Raw genomic sequence first — 18,800 nt, forward strand, 5'->3', positions numbered from 1 at the left:
AAGCATCTGAATATGTTGGTGAATTTACTCTGATGGCTAATTTCTCTCTCTTGACTATTTTCTTTTACAGCTCTTCTTTGATATTTGGTTCAACTTATTCTCAGTTTTTAAAATTGCCCAGCTTAGCTTACGTTTTGAAAATTGGTCCAGAGATTCACTAGTGGGGCACAGATTTTCTCCCAGGGATTGAAAACAGAATGCAGGAAGTTTTTTGTCCATGCAATTTCCAGACTGGACAACAGAAGTTGCTAGTCAGTGCACATTTCCATGAAGGAGTTTCAGTCTTGGCTTTCTCCTGTGTTTCTGTGTTGAATCTCCATATTGGAGATTCAAAGTGTGCTTCGCTGGCTAACTTCCCTGAAGAAAAGCACCTTGACCTCCCCTCCCTTTTTCCTTGAAACAGCTGACAGGGAGAAAGACTGCCTGTTCTGCTCGCAGTCAGCTGCAGTGAGCCAGGGGTTTTACCTCAGCTTAATATCTTGGTGGTGTGGGAGGGGAGGCCTTCCTGGACACCATGGCGGCTTGGTAACTTATATTTGTCATTTCAGTTTCTTTGTCTCTCTGTCTCTCACCCTCCTGGGAATTGTATAGCTCGGTCCTGGTCTGCTGACCCCCAAATAAGGTCCCTCACACAGCTTTTCATTCTTTCTCCATTGTTTTTGTGTGAGCATTCAATTCTGCCTGTTAGTCTGCCACCATCTTCCCACTATCCTGTTATTCTATTTTACTGAGTCATTGAAGTGTTGTTATTTGATTTGTACTCTTAAAGCTCCCTTTATGAGATACATTAAAATTCATACCACCCCTGTAACAAAAATACATATCTGATAAAAACATTACAGCCAAAAGATAGAAATAATTTTTAAAAATCAACAAGAAAATAAATTTGATAAGGCTACAATTTCCATGGTTCCAATATATGATCTTTTGCAAAAAGCAAAAATATAAAGGCAGTAAAAATATTATCAGTTGCCTGAGGTTCAAGGGAAAGGGTGGATAGTTGAATGGGTGAAGCACAGGGGACATTTTAGGGTAGTGGAACTATTCTGTAAAATACTGTAATGGTGAATATACGACATTATGTATTTGTCAAAATCTATAGAATTTATAGCATAAAAAGTGAACCTTAATGTTTACAAATATCAAAATTCATTTAAGAATTTTGGGAATCTGAGGAAAGAATTCAGACTCTGATAAGAGAATTTACTGTGCTATAAATCTATGAAACCACCTCATAGAAAGAGGGGGGAAAGTGACTGACCTAACTTTGGACATGTAAGCAGTATACTCTAAACAATAAAGTTGTTTCCCATGTGGTATAGGTTAATAATTCTGATACTTCTATACACATGTAATGGAATTAACAATTAAATAAATGGGTGGCAGATGGTGAGAGCCAGGTTTCTCCCTGTTGGAGTGGGTTATAGCTAAGCAAGGTGGGGAGGCTACAACCACCCACATTGTAATGGATTAGAGTTGGAGACATCAGTATGAACTCATGGTTAGTTTAATACAGGTACAAGTGCTTTTAAGAAGTTTTATTGAGATATATTCACATACCATACAATCCATTCAAAGTGTACAATCAATGGCTTTTAGTATAATCACAGGGTTGTATATTCATCACCACAATCAACTTTAGAACACTTTTTTTACTCCAAAAAGAAAAACTCCATATCCCTTAGCACCTCCCAATCCCTTTATCCTTCCCTAGCCATACACAGACACTTAGCTAATTCTGTCTCTAAAATTTATATATATTTACATTTTATATACATGGAATCATACAGTATGTAGTACTCTGTGTCTGGTTTCTTTCACTTAGGTAACTTTTTAAATTTTTGTAATTTCTAAAATTAGAATAGCTGTAGATTTACAGAAAAATCATGTAAAAAACACAATGTTCCCATATACTTCCCAATGGTATAATCTGACTGATAAAAAATATCCAGGTTTACAAAGATTTTCCCAATGTAATTTAGAGATATGATTATTAATTGAAATTTCAAGTGTTGATTTTCTCCCATGTATTCAATTTAATTATTGTCTTTTCCCTCTGGCAAGGCTTTGTAAGCAAAATATGCATGTGGTGGATCATGCATCATCCTCTCTAGTGAATAGGGCAGAAGTTCAGAGTCATCATTCCCATGACCAGTGCTATAAGAATATAACTAAAATGGCAAATGTAAGCAAACTGCTTCATGCTTCTTACTTAGATGAAATTAAAATTTCCTCATGCATTATTTTCCCAGCGTCTGAACCAATTACTAATGATTTTTAAAACTGAACTGCTTACTAGCACAAAATTTAATCATTACCCAGGGGCTTACAAGTAATGAAGGTTTTTCTCTACCATGTCCAGTTTCCAGAGATTTCTCAGTGGTTTATTGTTTGTTTGTGCAGATACTTGCTAATTAAAATTGCCTTTCTAGCTGGTAATAATGATTTCTTCAAATTTTGGCTTATTGACAATTTATAGCAAAGTCTCAGTCAAAACACTGGAATGAGCAGAACCCTAATTTTATTTCCCAAATTTTCCAGTTTTACTTAAAATTAAGAGGTTACAAAGAAAAGAAAATATGGGAAGCAACAAAATTGCTTTTGAAAATATTACCCATAGTTAGATTTTGTGTCAAATATTACGACAGTGGTTACTTTCTCATGTGCATGTACATAAAATTTACTGTGCTCTCCGTCTTTGTACTTTATGGTTCCTCCTATCAATCTAATGGGATATGGAGGAGATAAAATACAAATTTAAAGCAAGCCATAAGGGAATCTATATGTGTTTGCTTTGTCTGTAAGTACAATGACTCATTTGGACTTAAGGAAATACTTGAGCTTTCATTTAGGAAAATATCATTGAAGAGAAATTTGCCTATTCTACCACTTAAACAATGATCTTAATATTTGAAAAGTCTGTTGCAAATAGTTCATTGTGTTCAGTTATTTTTATTTTGATCATCCTGATTTTAATAATGGTTTATTTAGGTTGGTTCTATAGCTATGACAATTACTGTAAAGTGGTCTGTCTACACATATATTGACTAGAAGTATAGAATTAAAAACTTTAGGCTTGATATGATTGGCTATTAACATTTCTGAATTTTTGTTGGGAGGTGAAGAGTAACTGGTTATCTATAAATATCCCTTACATTAAATAGTTCTAAATTTCTTATGTCATGTTTTATACTTTATTTTTGCTAGTTATTGTCTTTTAAATTGTTTCTACTTTTTCCACAATATATATGCTTTTTTTGTGAAATAGTCCATAGACGAAGGCACAGACTTACACAGAAACTAATTTTCAAGTTTTTATACATGAAATTATAAAATGATAAAATTATTTTTATCAATGAAAATTTCTAAAATCTTTTATTTCTGCTGTTACTTCTGATCACCTTGTTTTATTTCTCTTTTGATTTCACACATAATGAGAAGTAACTCCAAAACTTTAACTAGTGTCCTTACAGTTTGAAGATTTTTCTGAGGAGAATAAGTATGGTGGTATGACTCTGGGATATCACAAATAAATGGAGGTAAATGCAGACACAAGTGTATTCCAAATAGTTCCTTTTAAGTAGTCAGACTTCTGCAACCCATACTCCCCAAGGATTTAGAGGAGAGGGGCTGCTCTTGAAGTCCAGTAGACATTGGCTTGGCTCGTAGCTCTGATGCCCACAGTGGGTATTTACAGGTGCTGTTTCTTTATCAGCTAGGTAGTGTATAATAATAACTTATTCGGTAGGGTGGTGGTATATAAAGAAAAAAAATGACATTGACCTATACATGCAATTTTATTCTTGTGAAGAAATAGTATAGTGGAAACAATAAGTTGTCCAAATGAGAGACCTGTTTTAAATCTGTTTTGCCTTTCACTAATGCCATCATTCTGGCAAATTGCTTTACTTCCCTGAACTCATGTTTCCTATTTAGGAAATAGTGAGAAGATAAACATTGCGAATGCTCTGGTTGTAATGTTTTTGTTTCTGAACATCAATTTTCCTAGTCAATTATCAATAGTATCTAACAAATAGAAGTTAGTATATATTAGGCAGGTTTTTAAAGAGTTTAAAGGAGTGACAAATCTAACATTTGCTTTAGACTTTATATACAGTTAATTTTTAAAAAATAACTTTATATATAGTTAATTTTCATATATATATGAACAGTACAATGGATCTCATGCATTGATCATCTGTTCAACCATTTTCAACCCCTGACCAAACATATTTAATCACTCTTTACCTCATATTATTTTACAACAGATCCCAGTCATCATAGAATTTTGTCTGTAAACTTTTCTATGTATACCTAAAATAAGAAATTTTCTGTTTTATTCACCATAATCACTACACCTTTAATCTGCTGAAAGACTGCTGTAGGTGCTTCCTTCCATCCCCTCAGCATTCACCTGTAAAATCAAAGCTCCTTTCTGAAACACCAGAGTCTGCCTGATGTTTTTCTTTTCTTACATTAAAAAAAAAAAAAATCTTTTCTGACCATAGGATCACATTAAGGCTATATGCAGACTGAGCCAGAAGTTTTGGACAATTAATGCCCCCTGGGAGCAGACTTCAACCAATATCAGACAGGAAATTAGTGGATAAATATCCAGCTTCCTCCTCTCAGTTACTACAGCAGGATTACTCCAGCAGCCAATGGAAACCTGATGAATTTTTCACCTTTTATTGAATTCCTTCCTTTCCCTGCCTCACTTCCCTATTCTCCTTTTGGTATTCTGAGATCACCTCCCAAATAGCTACTTGCTTGAGAAACCTAGTTTCTGATTCTGTTTCTGGGAGAGCTCAAATGAACTCACTTTCCCTAAAAAATTCATAATTTCTAAATGACTTAAAAGATCCAGGAAGAGTCCAAATTTCCAATGGTCTTATACATATCAAATTCATTATTTTATATTGCTTTATCTTTTTCATAAATAAATCAAGATTCAAGGCCCACCCATGTAGATTGTTTGATAAATATTTTACGTCTCTTTTATTCCATATATTTCCCTCCATATCTTTTTGTATTTCTTGTACTTTATTTTTTGATGAAACTGTGTGGTTTAAATGATAGTTTCCCAGGCTGGATTATGCTGATTACATCCCCAAGGTGTAATTGAACATGATTCCCTGAGCCTGTTAATTATTTGGAACCAGAGCCTTGACTTTATTCAAGTTTGATTTTTTTTCTTGGCAAAAACTACTTCATAGACGATATTATTTTTTTCTATCAAGAGGCACATAATATCTGGTCTTCTCTTTTTGGTTTATAAGTAATCATGAATTTAAATTCTTAGATCCATTAGTTATAAAATATTGATAATGTAATTCCATTGTTCATTTTCATTAATTAATTGAAATATTTTTATAAAAATAAGTTATCTCGTAACTTCTATTTCATTCCCCAGGTGTACAGTTTATATTGAAAAGGCATAAATGCTTGATTGTTTTCTTTTATTTATCGTTTTGCAAAATTATTTATTCCCTAGTATAATCCAATAGTGACCAATTAACACTCTTTGTTGTTTTGTTTTGTTTGGTTATCATCCCAAACTCATAGATTTAGGAATATTTGTTGTGGTTCAATCCACTGCAGTCCATTGATGGTCTAGTTGTCCTATCATTTTCCAACTGGAAATTATTCATGTTAGTTAGTGAGTCCTTTTGATACTATCCATAGCATTTAATTGCTTCTTTACTATCTGCAGTGAGAAGATACTCCAGACTCGTGGTATATTTCCTGCCCAGGAAGTGGAATCAGACATTTCTCCAGGGAGCTCAGGTTCCTTTTCATGAGAAATGGTATTTGGAGAGAACATTTGGGACAATAGAGAGCTAATTGCTACTTGATTGGCCATCGACTTTTTATTTATTGAATCTGTGTTTTGATTGACAAAGCTAGGTTATTTGTTTTGTTTTGTTTTAAGTAAGATGGACATGAGTTCATACTGACCTTGCTGATTCAAATTAAACTCTACAAGGTTTTTAATTTATCTCTTCTATCTTATATTTTTATCTCTTTCCTGCTACACGGATGATCCCAGTTCTCAAGAAGTCTAAGAGTGATAGAATTAGAATATTATATATGCTTGATTTTTTTTTCATTTATCCCACATTACACATTCAATGGACCCAAAATAGCGCTGCCAATCATCTACTGAAATTACAGGTGTTAAAAGTTAAGTTGTGTGATTTTGTTTTTGTTTTTGTTTTTGTTTTTTGCAGTTCTTTTGTCCTTAGGCTATATTTCACTATGGATAAACTGTCAGATTCTTGTGTTTAAATAACTTGTAATAGTTGGGTTCATTTTTTTATATTATATTTAACTGTAAAGAATTGCTTCCTTTATTTTTTATAATTATGTAAATATTATAAATCAATCCAAAGTCAACTTTTAAAAGTCTCACTTCTATCCCTGTTCCTTCCATCTTTTTTTTTTTTTTTTAAGTTACTAAAGATCAGGGATTGAACCTGGGACCTCCTATGTGGCAAGCCATTGCTTAACCACTGAACAGCATTGGCTCTCTTGAATTGTTTTTTTCATTTGTTTTGCTTCTTGTTTGTTTTTGTTTTATTTCAGCAGGCACCAGGGATAGAATCCAGGACCTCCCATGTGGGAAACAGGCAGTCAGCCGCTTGAGCCACATCCACTTCCCCCATCATATGTTTTTAATGCTTCAGTTTATCCTTCCTTTGTATTGTTCTGTTTTTTATAATTTTCCCCTTACAGGTTATGTACATTTCTTGATTTTGTGTCCTGGTCTTGTTTTGTGTTTTTGTTTTTTTGCTTTGCTTTTCATCTACATATTCCCACTAAATGCACTAAATTTTTCTCCTTTATAATCTTAATAATTTGGTCATTTTTCCAATAAATTTTTTGGGTTGTTAACATAATAATTGTGTTATCTATATAGCTTTTTCAAAAAACAAATCCATTTTATTGATAAATGTTAATAAAACGTCCATCCAAAGTATACAACAATGGTATTCAGCATAATCGCATATTTGTGCATTCATCACATCAGTCATTCTTAGAGCACTTTCATTCTTCCAATAATAATAATAAACAAAAAACAAACAAAACTCATCATTCCTCAATCTCTCTGTTTCCCCTGCTATATATAGCTGCTATTCTTTTTCCTTCTATCTAATGTATTTGTATTATAAATAAAGTTTTATGAATTCCTTTCCAATGCTACAGCTCCAATGACCCTCTCTTGTCTGATTCCTTTCTTTAATTCTCCCAATGAAATGTTAAATATTAAGAGAGATAGTGGATATTCTTACTAGCATCAGTGAAGCACCTCTAGTGTTTCTCCATTTCATGGATGTTGGGTTTGAGCTATCTTGATAAGGAGAAATCACCAATTTCTATTGCTAATTTTATGTATATAATTATTTATATGTGTGTATTTTTAACATGAAAGGATTTGGAATGTTTTCAAATGCTTTTTCTGCATCTATGGAGCTGGTCTTCTGATTTTTCTTCTTATTTCTGGTAAATTAAATTAATGGATTACCTAAAATTGAATTACACTTTCGCTATATTTGATCATTATGGTTTTATAAATTTATTCTTGGATTAAATTTGCTAATATTTAAGACTTTACACAGATAATTATATGTGGTATTGATCTGTAGCTTTCTGTTCTGTGCAATCTTGGCTGAGTTTTGTAGACCAACTTTATGCTCACTTCATAAAATGGCCTTGGAAAGTTAACTTCTTTTTGTGTTCTAAAATATTTTAAGTAGTATTATGACTACCTGATCTTCAATGTTTTATATAATTCCCCTAAAAAGAGTCTGAGCCTAGCATTGATTTTTGGAGGAATGCTTTATTACTTTCTTTATGTCTTTTATGGAAATTGATGTGGTAAATGTTTCTTTCTTTATTGGCTTACATTTTGGTAAGATGCAGTTTGCTTTTTCTCTTTTTTTCCTTGAATATGTTAGCTTGTGGATTGTCTATGTTGTTGGCTCTCTTTAAAAATGAATTTTTAAATTTATTTTTTAAAGATACTCTTTTCAGTCTTTTAACATGATGTTGTCTGCTTTTATATTAATTCTCTACTTCTGCTCTGTTTTTGGTTTTCTTTATTTTTTTAGCTTTATGAGTTAAGTATTGCTTTTATTTATTAGTGTTCATTATATCTTGATATAGATATTTAATGTTATGCTTTTCCCATTAATAACTGTTTTAGCTACATTCCAAAGATTCTGATTTTTTTTAACCTTTTATTTTCCACTGTACCCAAGAGTTATTTTATAACATATTTTAATCTCCAATTAATCTCCAGAGGGTATATACATTTTTTAATCATTTTATTTTGCTATATTTTCTTTTAATCAGAAATGCCATTTATCTTACTTCTATTTTTGGAAATTATTTTATTTGTAGATTTAGATGCAGTCATTTCTTTGACTGTTTACTTGAAAAGAAGCTATCAGTGTTTTGGAGTGTGACATCCATAAGATCTTTATTTGTGATATCATTAAGTCTTATATTCTTAATACATATTTTTTCTACTTCATAAACCTTGTCTAGAGAGAGGTAAACTAAGATCTCTTGTTATTAATGTGATAATGTCTATTTCTCCTTGTATCTCTGGTACTGTATGCTTTATAAACTTCTTGTTTTACTGGGTACATAAATATTAATGAGCTAGTTATTGGCTACTCTAAGAATTTATCATTGACAAAATAAAGCTCATTTTAGTTTTCATTTAGTAGTTTTTCATCTTTAGTACTTTATTCTTGTTTCATAAGATTTCATAATTATTTCTGTTTTATTTCTATTTCTATTTTTCTCATATGTGATTAACAATTGTTTTTATTTTTAGTTATTGTTTATGCATTTCTTGTGCATAATCTAGTATTAGATTTTGTTTTTTATAGCTAATCTGCAATTTTATTTATTTTTAGAGACAATAATTTATTTTTATTCATATGATCAATATTTTAGCTTTCATTCTATAATATTGTTTTATACATATATATTTAAATAGTTTATGAAGAGTGTGCTTCTACCTATAATCTATTTTCTGTGCAATCTATTTTATACACTCTTCTTCTTCTTTTTATAGTAATTATTATTTCTAACACTTTTTCATGAATTTAGAAGGAAAATCAGAATGTTTATATATTGTATTAGTCAACTAAAGGGGTGTTGATACAAAGTATCATAGATCTGTTGGCATTTATAAAGGGTATTTATTTGGAGTAGAAGCTTACAGTCATAAGGCCCTAAAGACTCCAACTCAAAGTTACTTCCTCACCAAACTGCTACCATCTGTTGAAACAAGATGGCTGCCATCACCTGGCTGGGGTCCAGCCTTCCTCTTCCTCTTTAGGCTTCATTGTCCCAGCTTCTTCCAATATCAGCTGTAGGCTGGGATAAGTTTTGTCTCTCTCCTGGGGCTTTGTTTCTCTCCAGGCTCAGCTGCTCTGTTCTCTCTACAAGGCCATCTGTAGACTCAGGCTCTCTCTCTTCCTGGGAGCTCTGCTGTGTCTATGGAGCCATCTCTATTCCTCTGTGCTCTTCTCTGTAAGTTTACTTCTCTGGGTTCCAGCATCAAAAACTCCCAAAATGTCTCCTCTGCCCTGTGGTTTTCTCTGAGACCCTGCCCCTTAGTGGGTGGGGACTCAACATCCTACTGAAGTGGCCCAATCAAAGCCTTAATCATAATTTAATCAAGTAAAAGTGAAACTTCTGAAGCCAATACAAAATAATATGCCCACAGGAACAGACCAGTTTATAAACATAATCCAGTATCTATTTTTGGAATTCATAAACAATATCAAACTACTACACTTATTTTTACATATTTTTATCTAATATTTACCTTCACTCTAACATCTCTTCTTTTGGTTATTGTCTGCTGTTCTCTACTATGAACAACATTAAAATAGCTCATAACCTCTTTTTCTCTTTCTCCTCCTTCTCTTCAGCATTTGATGAAATAATATTCTCTTATTCCCAAATAATAACTATAAAGCATTCAGCAAACATTCTATTTTTTCATACTCTCTCTAGTCCAATCTCACTAATAGTTTAGTTATACTGTATCTACATATCTGAGCATGTATTCATTTTGTAACATATTTCATGTCTTAGTTCCTATATTTAATTTTAGTTCTATGAGTAGTATATATTTAATACTCACCACGAGTCCTCAATCACTGTTTATCCTGTCATTTTGATGGTCTGTACCTCATTCCTTATGATACAATCATGGGAATAATATTCCTTAATTTCTTACATACTATTAATAAGTATTCATAGCATTTATAATTAAAAATCAACTTGGCTGAATGTAAAATGCTATCCTTGGCTCACATGCTCTTGTTTTTAGTATCTTAAATATTTTTCCACTATCTTCTGTCATAAGTTGTTGCCATCAAAAATCTAAAAATGTGATTTTCTTTCCATTTTAAATGTTTTCACCTTTATTACAAAATACTAGAAATTTTTTTAAATTTTAAAATCCAGTTATTTAACTAGAATACATCTGGATATTCATAGTTCCAATTGATAGTCCCTGGTATATGATCTGCTTTTTTGAATATGTATCTTTAGTTTCTCCTCCTCCCTCCCTACTCCTACCTCATCTTCCTCTGTTTCCCTTCCTGCTCTCTCCCTCCACCTTAACCTCCCTTTCTCCTTCTCCTTCTTTTTCTTTTACTATTTCCAAAAACATTTCCTTTAATTATTATTTTTGGAATTGTTTGGTACCTTTGCTTTAATTCACTTTTTCAAGAACTCCTATTCTATGTATGTTAGATGTTCCTCATCAGACATCTATGTTTTTCACTTTCTGTCATAGTCCTTTCATATAGTTTCCTCATTTAGTTTTGATTTTTAGATTTTACTCCTTTTATCTAATATTTCTTTTAAGCATTATCTGTTCTTTTTGTTTCTTCCAGATTATTTTTCATCCTAATTTTAAAAAATTTCACTGCCATTCTTTTCTAATTTCCATCAAATTTCATGTTGTTTATTCACACATTTTGTCATTTTATTAATTTTGGACTTGTTTTGAAAGGTTAGATTTTAATTTCATCTGTACTGCAGTTTTTCAGGTGTGTTATTTCAGTATATTATTTTGATCCTTATTCTTTTTTTCTAACATTAATTCTGAACTCGAATTTAAATTCTTTTTATTGGAAATTAGGTTTTTGAAACTTTAGAAGAAAAATCAAGGTCACTTTATAAGATTATGATTATCAAGCTCTCTCTTTTGTTTTCTTTTTGTAATATTAAAACTTGGTGGCTTGTATTCTCTGGAATGTTCTGGCATCAGTTCCCTTAATCTCTTTTAGCTGCACGTTCTCTTTCCTTAACTCTTATTGTCCCTGTCCTACTATTAATAAATTAGAATATTTGGGTTCTATCCTGAACTATGCACTATAATCTACATATGGCAAGGCCATCTTGGGTTCAAGAAAAATTGACTACAGTTCTGTCTAAAATAATTTATTTTGTATTGTAGGCAGTAAATGCATGTTGTCTAAAGTCCAATTATGTAGTTTAAAATGACCTGAAACTCCTTACTTTTCAAAATTTGTTCTTACCTTTGGAAGGATTACTTATGAAATAATATTTCATATGATGAAGAAATATTTACTTGCATTTTACCAATTAAGTTATAGTTGTTTATATTACTTCTTTTTTTGTAAATTAATTTCATTAAGGTAGTTTTTTTAATATAACATGTAATGTGATACAAATTTTAAACTTCATCTTCTTACCTATTAATCTATGAATACCTATTTATTTACTTATTTAGTTACCTATTTTTGTACCACTGATGTGATTTGAGACAAGTCTATGATCTGCCCTTTAGCTCTCAGGCTCAATTCTTCTGCTCTTTAGTTGCATACCCAAAGCCCCAGTTGTCCTGCATCACATAATTTCTCCCCAAACACTACATTTTCTCACCTTTTGAAGCATTGTGAACACTGTTTCCTTTTCCTCTCCTTTAAAAAGCAGCCAAACCTGCTAAGAGTTTTCTTCTTTTCTGAAAACTTTTTTCCTCCATCTCCACTTGTCCTCCATCCTCCCATCTACATTGCATCCCCCCTCCAAAAAAACAAAAACAAAACATACTCTAAATTAGCTCCCTATCCCATGAGATCTAATCACTAAAATGTAAACTCCATAAGGGAAACATGGTGTCTGTATTAGCCAGTCAAAGGGGTGCTGAGGCAAAGTACTAGAAATCTGTTAACTTTTATAAAGGTATTTATTTGGGGTAGAAGCTTATAGTCACAAGGCCATAAAGCATAAATTATTCCCTCACCAAAATCTCTTGCAACGTGTTGAAGCAAGACGGCTGCCAATGCCTACAAGGGACCAGCCTTCCTCTTCCTCTTAAGGCCCTCTAGTCCCAGCTTCTTCTAATATCAGCCGTAGGCTGGGATAAATCTCTTCTCTCTCCCAGGGCTCATTTCTCTCCGGGCTCGGCTTCTCTGCTCTCTCCACAAGAGACTGTCTCTCTTCCTGGGGCCTCTGCCATGTCTACTGAGATGTCTCTATTCCTCTGTTCTTCTCCTCCATGTTTACTTCCTGAGGGTCTAGCTCAAAACTTTACACTGTCTCCTCTGCCATGTTGTTTTCTCTGTGAGTCCCCACCTACCAAAGGGTGGAGATTCAACATCCTACTGATGTGGCCAAATTGAATCAAAGCCTTAATCGTAATTAAATCAAGTATGAGTGAAACCTTGAATCCAATGCAATCTCATATACCCAGAGGAAAAGACCTGTTTACACACATCATCCAATACCTATTTTTGAAATTCATAAACAATATCGAACTACTACAGTGTCTATTTTGCTTAGTGATGTTTCTGGAATACATGCATCAGTAACTGATCTAGCATGTACAATTCAATATTGATTGAAGTAATTGTGGCCATTAATAATAATTATTTGAGAAATATCGTTAAGGCAAGACTTACATATTTTCAGTAGTACTTTAAGAGTCCAAAGAATTGTATTTTAATTTTAATGATTAAAAATTGAAGGTTGTGCACAAGCAATAAAAGACACAATAGGTAAATTTGACTTCATCAAAATTAAAAATTTTTATACATCAAAGGACATTAACAAGAAAGTGTAAAGACAACCTACAGAGTAAGAAAAAAAATAGCTGCAAACCACCTATCAAACACAGGTTTAATAGTCAGAATATATGAAGAATTTTTACAATGTAATAAGAAAAAGACAACCTAATTTAAAAATAGGTCAATGACTTGAATAGACATTTTTTCAGGGAAGATATACAAATGGCCAATAAGCATATGAATAGATGCTCCAAATTTTTAGCTATTAGGCAAATAAAAATCAAAACCACAATGAAATACCTTATTAGATGGCTATTGGATAAAACAATGAAAAATAACAATGGAAAGAAAGTGGACAATTGGACCCTACTGCATTAATGGTGGGAATGTGAAATGATGCAGCTTTTGTGGAAAGCAATATGACTTTCCTTAAAAAGCTAAATATAGAATTACCACATGACCAGGCAATTCTATCTCTAGGGATATACTTAAAAAGGGTTAAAACTGGATCTCAAACAGATACTTGTACATCAATGTTTTTAGCAGTATTATTGAGAATAGTCAAAAGCTGGAAACAACCTGTTTTAGTTTGCCAAAGGGCTGCTGATAGAAAGTATCAAAAATGTGTTGCTTTTATTTGGGGTAAAAGCTAACAGTTCCAAAGCTGTGAAATGTCCAGCTCAAGGCACCATAGGAGATGCTTTCTCATCAAAGTCAGCTGCCACATGTTGAAGCAAAATGGAAGGCAGTCTCTGCATGGTCTCTTCTTCCCCTCCAGGCTTTCTCTTTCAAGCTCAGCTGCTCTGCTTTCTCCCATACTTGAGCTGCAAGTGGGCATAGCGCTTGTCTCTTAGGGATTCCTACATCAGTTTTGGCTATTCTACTCTCTTCCCAATTTCATCTGTAAGCTATCAGGCAAATGGCTTATCTCTGAGGCCTCAGTTTTTTGAACCTCACCACATGGCAGGATAAAAAATGTCAGAGCCCTGTCTTCCTGTGTCTGTCTGAGTATCCATTTATATCAGACCAGAAAAAGGGTGGGGAAGCCTCAACCTGAGTTATGCCTCACTAGCATAGTCTAATAAAAAACCCTTCGGCAATCTTACCAAGTAATCTAATCAAAGGTCCCTCTACTGAATTTAAAACAGTCAAGCGTATCACATCCAGAGGCATAGATTAGTTTACAAACATAATCTTTTTCTTTTTGGAACTCATAAAATAATCTCAAACTGCCATACAACTCAAGCATCCATCAACAAATAAATGGATAAACAAAATGCGATACATACACAAATGGAATATTTTTCAGCCATTAAAAAAAAATGAAGTCCTGAGACATGCTGCAATGTGGAAGATACTTGATAACATGATGCTCAGTAAAATAAGCAAGACATATAGGACAAATTACGTCATTTATAAGAGATGTCTAGAAATAGCAAATCCACAGAGATAGAAAGTAGATTAGAGGTTGCCATGGGATGAGGCGAGAGAGGAAAGGAGAGTATATGTTTGGTAGAAATGGGGTGTGTATAAATAAAATTGATTTTAAAAATTGAGCATTGTTATTAATGAACCCATTATTTCCTAGGACTACCAGTTTTTTAAAATTTTGTCATATCTTAAAAGCTACTAACTTTATTCTCTTTCTCACATGCTTGTCAGTTGACATTGTGCTTGCTGTATCTGTGCAATGGACAGCCATCTGTGAGGGGTGGTTAAATTGATGGTAATGATTATTTAGCATAAGGGATAATGCTTTGTCACAAATGCATGATGCAGTTAGGACTAGGACCATAGCCTTCTCCAAATCCAAGAATTTGTTACAATCACTTCAGTTGTTCTTATTTGGTCTTTGATGCCTGAAAAATATGTTCCATGGTTTCCTGAATGTCTCCTTTAATTGAAATAGTTAGCTGCCATCCCTTGAAACCACATGCAGTATTCCCATGAAGGTTTTCCTTTGGCTCAAGCTCATATGAATTTCAATTTTTAAGCCAAAATATGCAGATAGTTTGGAATTCAGATTGACAGCATCTTTGTTTTTCACTCACCTTTTATTTTTGGCAGAGCAAGTATCTTAAGGTACGTATGCCATGTTTTATTGGATATCGCCAGCATTGAGTACTTTCCTCGGCAACAAGGGAATATAACCAGTTGTTTAGCTTAGATATAGGCCATATGTTCTATCCTGAGTTGAGAATGGATGCACAATTGTGTCAGTTGAAATTAGGTTCATATATGAATAAGAGAAGTCCCAAATCACAGTGCTTTGGAAAAGGTGACATACAAGTTTATGTCTTACATTCAATTTTTGAGGCAGATCAGGACTAGTTCTGTAGAACTGAGTTTCCTCCAAGATCTCCTCTTGGCCTAAAATGGCAGGTTCCTCCTACTTCTTCAATAGATCAACCAGATCTTCATCATCCTTCAACTCCCACTCTAGACAGCAGTTTGGAAGAAAGGAAGAAAAATGACAGCCAGGGCAATGGGCCAGTTTTCTTTAACAAACATTTCCAGAAGCTGCCACTCTGTCCCTACCTTCAGTTCCATCCTTTTCTAACTTTGTCACATAACCACACATAACTTCAAGATATTATTTATTCTGTATGACTAACAACTTAACTAAAATTTGTTAGTCAGTTTTTAAGGAAAAAGGGACATTTTTTGCCAGATTACCTGAAAAATGGGGGCTAAGAGTTAGAGAGGGAGTGTCCCCCAGAATCAAAGTGGGAAATATTATCAGGAGACAAGGTAATGAAGACTTGGAGTGAAACACAAATGTCCAGTACACTGAGAAATAAGAATAAAGGAATATCAATGCAAATAAAGGGGAAAACAAAGTATGTGGTTTTATGGAGCAAGACTGCATAAACTTTTATAGCAATAAAGAAATGGCAAAGAGGAATAACACAGTCTTTATTTTTTAATTTTTAGCATCTGCATATAGGGGGATAAGCAGATTTTTATACCTGTTGTCAATATATTCCATGGTTTGCAGATTTCTCATTACAGAACTAGATAAAGTTAACATTTTTCATAAGCATATAGATTTACATCGCAAATGGTAGTATATTCAATTACTAGCTACCTTTTACAATGTTTCATTTGTTTTTGAGTTGATGAGTTTCCTGTTGCTATGAGAGTATCAGTTTCTCCATTAAGTTTTGGTATTTAATTTTTTGAAAAGCAAGTTATTTTAAAACAAGGGAGAAGAAAGCAAATAGATAAAAGGCAGCTGCTATGATTTAATGAGTTAATTGTGTGATTCTCAGCCATGTATGGAGAGGAGATATTTTCAGTTCAAAAGCAAATAGGGATGCAGGAGAAAAGACTGAATTTCACCCCAAACAAGAGATCTAAACTCTGCCTTAGTTGGTCTGGGATTCTAGTTTAGAAAATTTTTTGACAAAAAATTTCTTTTTCAGAAAAATATTACCTAACTTTATCTCCTATGTGGGAGTTTTTAGAGAAATAAAAGGCATGGTCTGCATCAGTGTTCTCCAACAAGGTGGATTTTACATGCCAGGGGATATTTTGCAATGTCTAGAAATATTTGTGACTCTAGGAAAGACTTGTGGAAAGTTGTAGTGGTTCCTAGTGGCTCCTAGTGGGTAGAGGTTAGCAGTCCTGCTAAATATCCTACAATGCACAGGGAAGACTCCCTTCCCCTCAACAAAGTATCATCCAATAGTCAAAAGAGCTGAGCTGTGAAACCATGATCTGCTTGAATTTGTTTGGAATGGAGACCACTCCCTAATCATATTAAGGGACTACTTCTAAACTATATTTGATTTTTCAAAATAATACCATTCTATGACTAAATTTGTTAGTCATACAAATCAAGGGTTCTTAATCTGAGGTCCATGCAATTCAAGGGTGTCTAAGGGTGTCTTCAGTCAGCCAAAGAGGTGCTGATGTAAAGTACCAGAAATCTATTGGCTTTTATAATGGATATTTATTTGGGGTAGAAGCTTACAGTCATAAGGCCATAAAGTGTAAATTACTTCCCTCACCAAAGTCTGTTGCCATGTGTTGTATCAAGATATCTGCCAGTCTGTGTGAAGGTTCAGCCTTCCTTTTCCTCCTAAGGCCCCATGGTTCCAGCTCCTTCCTTTCTCAGCTATAGGTTAGCATAGGCTTTCTCTTTCTCCCTGGGGCTCAGTTCTTTCTGGGCTAAGCTGCTCTGCTGTCGCCACAAGATCAGCTGTAGACTATTAGATTTTCTCTCTTCCTGGGGCCACTGCCATGTGTATGGAGCCATCTCTATTCCTCTGTGTCCTTCTCCTGCGTGTTCACTTCCCAGGATTCCAGCATCGAAACTTCAACTCTCTTCTCTGCTGTGTCATTTTCTCTGTGAGTCCCTACCCCTTGGTGGGTGGGGACTCATTGTCCTACTGAGTTGACTGAATCAAAGCCTTAACCATAATTTAATCAGGTAAAAGTGAAACCTCTGAATTTAATACAATCTAATATACCCAGAGGAACAGACCAGTTTATAAACATAGTCCAATATCTAATTTTGGAATTCATAAATAATACCAAACTACAACAGTATCCATTTTGAATGCATATTTTTAAAGGGTCAAGTTCATAGCCTTCATCTGATTCTCTTAGGGATTTATAACCCATGAAGATTAAGAACCATAGCCAGGGCTGCATTTATTCACAACCCCAAAGAACTATAGTATATTTATTAAGCATTATTTTCCTCCAGATAAGTCAGACTGCTATTTCAGGCATTGTTTCCCTGCACATCTTCTGACCTTACTCTATTAAGGCAAGACACACTCACCGAAATGTGCATTAAAGATTCCCAATTCAATCGTCTTTTATTAAAAGAAGTAATATTGAAAAGTAAAGGCCCGTTTGGAAAGCTTGTAATTTACAAAGTCAGATACCTCACTTTGACCAACATTTCTATAATTCTCAACTGAATACGTTATATATACTTATTTGTGCATATTGTTTAGGTGTTTAGGAAAATAATATACTCTATATGGTTAACATTACATTTCCTCCCAAACCTGCTCTTTGTCCTCTTTTCCTACCTCAGCAAATGTCATTTATCCAACTTACCATACCAGAAATATTAAGGGAAAATCTCATTCATTCTCTCATTTTCATCTTCTGTCTATTCTACATCCTAAATACCACTCAAATCCATCCCCTTTTCTAAATACCTGCTGCAGTTTGCTCAGTTCAAGATCTCAGCCTCTTTCAGTTGAAATATCATGCTAATCTACTCCTAACACCTATCCCTGCTTCCAGGTCTTCTGTACTACATTTCATTTCTCCACACCATTTCAGAGCCATCTGTGACAGTTTGAGATTATTTATGAATTCTAAAAAGAAAGATTATGTTTGTAAACTGGTCTGTTCCTCTGGGCTGGGCGTGATACCCTTTGATTGTATTAGATTCAGCTGAGATTCTTTGGTTAAATTATGTTAAGATTAGGGCTTTGATTTGACTACATCAGTAAAGTGTAACTCAGTTTGAGTACCTGCCCCCCTTCATGGGCTATATAAATGGACACTCAATCAAGAAGATGCATAGAAATAGATACATAGAGATGATACACAGAGAAAGAAAGGAAGCTCCGTGAGGAGACAGATGATCCATTCTCCTGAAACTTTACTGCTAACCTTGTGAAGAGAACAGAGCAGCTGGGCTCGGAAAGACATGAGCCCCAGAGGAAAAGAGACAAGCCCTATGCCAGCCTACAGATGAGATCA

The 18,800-nt window shown here is 33.8% G+C and overlaps 1 protein-coding gene across 2 annotated transcripts in view; it reads left to right on the plus strand.

Moving 5' to 3' along the window:
- PRR16 (proline rich 16) overlaps positions 1 to 18,800 on the plus strand; it is a 297,195-nt gene that overhangs the window by 263,640 nt on the left and 14,755 nt on the right. The window contains exon 3 of one of the 2 annotated variants that reach the window (XM_071209659.1): positions 5,714 to 7,195. The exons of the other annotated variant lie outside the window; for it this stretch is intronic. The gene's annotated coding sequence lies outside the window, so the exon portion shown is untranslated. Of the gene's footprint in view, positions 1 to 5,713; positions 7,196 to 18,800 lie in introns of those variants that run through there. 2 annotated transcript variants of the gene reach the window in all.

This window comes from Dasypus novemcinctus, chromosome 2 (genome assembly GCF_030445035.2).
Source record: "Dasypus novemcinctus isolate mDasNov1 chromosome 2, mDasNov1.1.hap2, whole genome shotgun sequence".
In the NCBI taxonomy this organism is placed as follows: Eukaryota; Metazoa; Chordata; class Mammalia; order Cingulata; family Dasypodidae; genus Dasypus; species Dasypus novemcinctus.